The following is a 6,361-nucleotide window of genomic DNA, read 5'->3' as shown; positions in this document are numbered from 1 at the left end:
GCCACTGTGCTCATATGCACCTTCAAAGCAGCAGAATATTTTGTCTCACCCTCGATGTATCAGTGTTTTGACCCATTCCCATCGCTGAGCTCTGGAGGCCAGGGCTTGGTTCCTGCTCTGATATGAAATGTGTTTGACTTCACAAATCATATCCAATCAGATGATCTTATCACCTCAGCAAAATCTTAAGTGTCTTAGCAAAGGGTCTAAATTCGAGTAATACGTGTCACTGCGATATAATGGATTCTTCTTTTAAGTAAATCAACAAAAGAAAATACTATTTTTTCTATGTCACAATGGGGTATTGAGTGTAAATGGACAACATGATAATTTTTTGGGTTTTAACATAAAGCTCCAACATAAAAAATCTGACAAATCTTGTGAGAAACTTGACAGGGATACGTAGTGCATAGACTTCGTATACAAAATGCCGTAAGTGAAAGATACATTTATAGATTGTTTTGAGTGATTCAAAGGCATGACTCTTTCTATCATTCAGTGAGGTTCGAAGCAGGGAGACGCTGAGGAGTGACATCTGACCGAAGGCCTCAACACCCGGGAATCCTGGAGCATGCTTTCCCAGATTCCCTCTCTCATTAACGCCATATGTCAGGGCCATATGTTCTCAAACTTTTGCAAGCTGGGCCCCCCTAAAACTTGTTAGGGGTAGTTTGGGCCCCCCTCAAATAAACTACCTTATATAGATAGATAGATAGATAGTTAGATAGATAGATAGATAGATGGATGGATGGATGGATGGATGGATGGATGGATGGATGGATGGATGGATGGATGGATGGATGGATGGATGGATGGATGGATGGATGGATGGATGGATGGATGGATGGATGGATGGATGGATGGATGGATGGATGGATGGATGGATGGATGGATAGATAGATAGATAGATAGATAGATAGATAGATAGATAGCATATTGTTATTGATAGGACTCACATGTCAAGGTTAGGCTATTGTTATTGTTAGGCCCATACAGAAAATTATTATTACTATTTTACTATTTATTATTATCATTCTGTCTTGCGCGGCCGGCAAAATCAGTGTTTCGGCAATTGTATGGTGTTTGCCAAGCTTAGCAATTCCTTGAGCAAACGATGCCTCCAGACACTGCTTGGAGACAGTGCTATGCTTGGAGATGGTGGATTGTTGTTGCAGGAGGCCATCACGTTTACGTTTAAAGAAGTCCACAGGCTTCTCTTTCAAAACAGGGTGTTTGGTGTGGAGGTGCCTTTTTAATTTGCCAGCACCTTGGCCTACAAAACACACTGAGGACGTTGCTCAGTCGTGCCAGTGACGCTGAAACCAAACAGCAAATAATGTATAATGCTGTGCTAGGCAATGGTTCCTAACAAAACGAATAGTACACAATGTAGACAGGGACAACACATATAGTATTCAAGTGCTGGTGTTTTATTTGTTGCACGGTGTATGATTGAAGATGTAAAGGTAGGTGTTAAGGAGAAAAGGGCTATTTGCAGTTGCAAGAAGTTAGCTAGCTAGAAGGCTAGCTCTTGGGGCTATAAGCTTTCTGAAAATGACTGTGGAGCAAATTACTCCTTAGATTAGGCTACGAATAGGCCTGCTGCAAGGGCAGGAAGGTATTACTAAGGAAGGAGCGAGTCTTTAAAGATACTGTTTATTAAGCATGAATATCTGAATTATAGAGGAAACAAGAGCAATCACACAAACTCTGCAGGTGGTCGTCTAAGTGAGGGTGAGCGCTGACCATGCCTGCAGTTACTTTTATATTCGGAATTTTACGTGCAACTCGCGTTCAAATGATCAATCATCAAACGTGTGAAACATACAGTGAGGACAGTTAAAGTGTGGCCAGAGGGAGCAGACACTGAACTCCAGCTCCGGTTCGAACACACAGACTGGAGGGCGTTAGCCGTTCACGCCACATTGGACTCCCTCAGTGACATCGAGTCCTATGCCTCTTGCGTTCTGGACTTCATCAACACCAACATCAACAGTGTCACTACCCTCAAACAAATCACTACATTCCCAAACCAGAAGCCATGGATGAACAGAGAGGTCCGCCTACTGCTGAAGGCACGAGACATCGCTTTCAGATCAGGTGATGAACAGGGCTACAGTTCATCCAGGGCTGACCTGAAGAGGGGCATCAAGAAGGCCAAGCACTGCCACGGGCTAAGGATTGAGGAGCACTTCAAGAACAATTCCGACCCAATACGTATGTGGCAAGGCATCCAGGCTTTAACTGACTATAAACCCACAAACACCACCCCCCAAAACAGTGATGTCTCCTTCCCTGAAGAGCTTAACAGCTTTTATGCTCGCTTCGACAGGGACAACCAGGAAGCGGCTGTTCAAACTAAAGACAACAAGCCCCTCACACTCTCCTCCATCGACGTGTGTGCTGCACTGAGCAGGATCAATGCACGTAAGGCTGCTGGCCTTGATGGCATCCCCGGACGCGTGCTCAGGGCCTGTGCTGGGCAGCTAGCTGAGGTCTTGACTGACATATTCAACCTGTCACTGGCCCAAGCAGCTGTCCCCACGTGCTTTAAAACCACCTCCATCGTGCCTGTGCCCAAACACTCGACTACAGCGAACCTCAACGACTTCCGCCCTGTTGCACTCACCCCCACTATTTTGGAGTGCTTCGAGAGGATGCCATCAACACTGCACTTCACTCTGCACTCGCTCACCTGGACAATAACAACTCCTATGTAAGAATGCTGTTCATAGACTTCAGTTCAGCTTTCAACACAATCATCCCCTCCAAACTGATCACGAAACTCAGTGACCTAGGCATCAACACTTCCCTCTGCAACTGGATACTGGACTTCTTTTCCAACAGACCCCAGTCTGTTATGTTAAAGAGCCTCGCCTCTCAACCCTCATCCTGAACACCGGCGTGCCTCAAGGCTGTGTGCTAAGTTCTCTCCTCTACTCTCTCTTCACCTATGACTGCATACCTGTACATGTATCTAATACCTTTGTTAAGTTTGCAGACGATACTACGGTGATTGGCCACATCAGCAACAACGATGATTCGGCCAACAAAGATGAGGTCCAGCACCTGGCGGCGTGGTGCACCGACAACAACCTGGCTCTCAACACCAAGAAGACCAAAGAGCTCATTGTGGACTACAGGAAGAAAGGTGGCACACACAACCCCATCCATATCAACGGGACGGAGGTCGAGCATGTCACCAGCTTCAAGTTCCTGGGTGTCCACATCTCTGAGGACCTCTCTTGGACTATCAACATCTCAACCCTGATCAAGAAAGCACACCAGCGTCTCTACTCCTGAGGAGTCTGAAGAAGGCCCATCCGCCCCTCAGATCCTGGTGAAGTTCTACCGCTGCACCATTGAGAGGATCGTCACTAACTGCATCTCAGTGTGGTATGGCAGCTGCTCTGTTGCGGACCGGAAGAGGGTGGTGAAAACTGCCCAACGCATCACCAGCTCCTCACTCCCCACCATCGCAGCTGTCCAGAGCAAGAAATGTCTGCGGAGAGCATGCAGCATTGTCAAGGACAGCTCACACCCAAGCCACTGACTGTTTGCCCTATCCCTTCAGGGAGGCGCAACAGGTTCCTCCGTTCCCGGACCAGCAGGTTCAGGAACAGCTTCATCCCTGCGGCTGTCACCCTGCTGAACTCTGCACCACAGTGATAGCAGCCGCACCCCCACACCCACACACACCTTCTCCAATGACTTTACTTCCCCTCTCCACCCCGGCTTGGACTGCCACTCAACCTCCTCCAGCCACTGAACATTTGCACATTTGTACATTTGCACATTTGCACATTTGCACATTTGAACATTTGTATATTAGCACTAGAGTTATTTTTTTTCTACTACTGTATTATCCCACCTATTCCACCTATAGTGTATTCATATTTATATTTATCTTTCTCATAGTGTATTCATCATTCTTATATCATACTTTACCTTTTAATACTGTTCATATTCCACTTATATTTCTAACTGTACTTCCTATTTATTTTCATATTCCACTATGCACAATACTCTGCACTTTAACTGCCTTTTTCTGCACTTCCGGTTAGATGCTAAACTGCATTTCGTTGTAGATTTAACTTGTACTGTGCAATGACAATAAAGTTAAATCTAATCTAATCTAATCTAATAACACTCCTCTTTTGATTGGTGGATCAGGAACGAAACAGTTTTGGATTTGTTTGTGTCAGTCCAGCCCCTAGCATTTAGCCACTGAGGGAGCTTTCACTAACCAGTGACGGGTCGTCGGACGTTTTTTAAATTTAAATTTTATATTTAAATTTAAAAAAAAAGCATTTTCACCTCTGACATCTCGTCCCCCCTGGAGAGTGTCCGCGCCCCCCACTTTGAGAACCACTGCCATATGTGAAGGGGTTGAGGGATTATGAGAAACAGCCTGCTTGAAATCCCACAGTCCAGTGCACTCATTACCTGATTAATGCAGCATATGGAATTATACAAGGTGTACATACATATACATGTTTTACAACTTCTTCAATCAAATGAAGAACAAGTTTTGTATATAGTGGGATGCCTTACATAATCAGAATGTCTCATTGTGATTTACAGGTCATCCGACAAAGATCTGAGAACTAAAATCTTTTACAGATACTCCTAAAATGCCTTCCAGATACTGTGGAGAAATGAGGATAGGACAACAGTTAAAATAATTAGAAGTCATGCAGCCAAGCTTGGATTCCAACATTGTTTTGCTCAAGGAAACACAGCCTTCTGCTCTGCCTCCTGAGCAACAGCCGCCCCTACAGCACCAACTCTGCCCGAGGCCAGTGAACGCACAAAAATCCTCCAGCTTACCAGTCAACTCCCCCCTCAGCAATCCACCATCCCACAAGCAGCATATCCAAATCAACCCTGTGGACCTTTGACCGTAACTCATATTCTAGTTACCTTGACCGGGCTTTCGAGCCGTTGACTTCCCCATACATCATGTTGTCTCTGCCCCTGCTGCATGTACCACAAATTGGCCATACATTCTGCCTGGTGCTAATATATCTTCCAGGCAGAGATGAAAGAAAACAATCAAAACATCACATCATCTCATGCGATAATTCAAATCTGACGATCCAAGATTATCCAAAGATTTATTAATCAGGGACTTTCTGGTGGCATTCAGAGACGATCACAAATTCATCTGTTGGACTCATCCTGAATGCCCCCAAACTTTCACGCTTTCAGTATTTGGTGATCTGAATTATAAATGTGGGAAAATCATGCTCTTCTAGAACAAAACAACTTTTTACACCACTCACTAATCCACCTTCACCTTAACTGCTCAGTTCTAGACACAGAAATCTCTATTTTATCTACTGCAGGAGGCCCAATCATTACCTGATTAGACTCTGACCCCATATGTATGCTTAACCTGGACCTCTGCCCAACCTTTCACCTTCATCTGCTCAACGATCATGGCCACCAGGTAACTTTAATGAAAATGTCTGCAAGGCTGAATGTAAAGCATGTCTTGGCCCCTTAGTTTCAAAATTGCAATTGTGGGCTTATGTGGAATTTCCTGTCGGGAAACTCTTTCAAGGGCATCGAATACCTTTCTCCAGAACAAGCAATGGGTGTTTGACAGTTCCTCCAACAACAAGTTGGGCCCATCATATCATTTCTACCTCCTGAAGCACAGAGTTGTTGTAAAAAACAGTTAAAGCCTGACCTATTATTCATGATGTTGGTTATGTGTCTAGATATTATTTTACATTTTAATTCCCACCATTTGTTTAAATGTGTCCCTGCAACTTGTCTTTATTTGATCTGTCTATGAACTGTTCAAGTTTTCATGCTCCACATCAGATAAATGGGTGTCCTGTAGAAATAGCCATCTGACAGTTGGTTTCTTTTAGCTGGAGGAGCATTTCCTTTGTCTTAGGGACACAGTTCACTCGTAATAATTTGGCAGTCAAATTTCATTTCCACTGCATTCATCTCCACGTGTGCATACTGACCCTAGGTATCTGATGTCACAGACTTTACATAACTATTGAGGTTATAGCCAGTGGCTTTTCTTGTGTTGCTTTAGAGGTGATGAATGTATCACCTTTTCTACTGCCGAAGCCATTTGCAGATATTTGAAACCGCATCCTAGGCAGTTTCTCTCGTTTCAGTTTTGTGTGATGAGTGGATGTTGACACCCACTGACAGACTGTTGGTATCACACGTTCTCTGTCTCCTCCTCTGTGCATTAGCAGACACAATGCAAACAGTGAACAATTAGGTTGTCTCTCAACTTGTCCTGAGAATCAACATCATCACGACTTGTTGGTGCTTCTGATCCCTTGTTGTGATTTTGTTTGAATCACTGTGAGGTGAAACAATTTTGCTG

Source organism: Platichthys flesus, chromosome 9 (assembly GCF_949316205.1).
Source record: "Platichthys flesus chromosome 9, fPlaFle2.1, whole genome shotgun sequence".
NCBI lineage: Eukaryota > Metazoa > Chordata > Actinopteri > Pleuronectiformes > Pleuronectidae > Platichthys > Platichthys flesus.
This window is presented reverse-complemented; position numbering follows the sequence as displayed.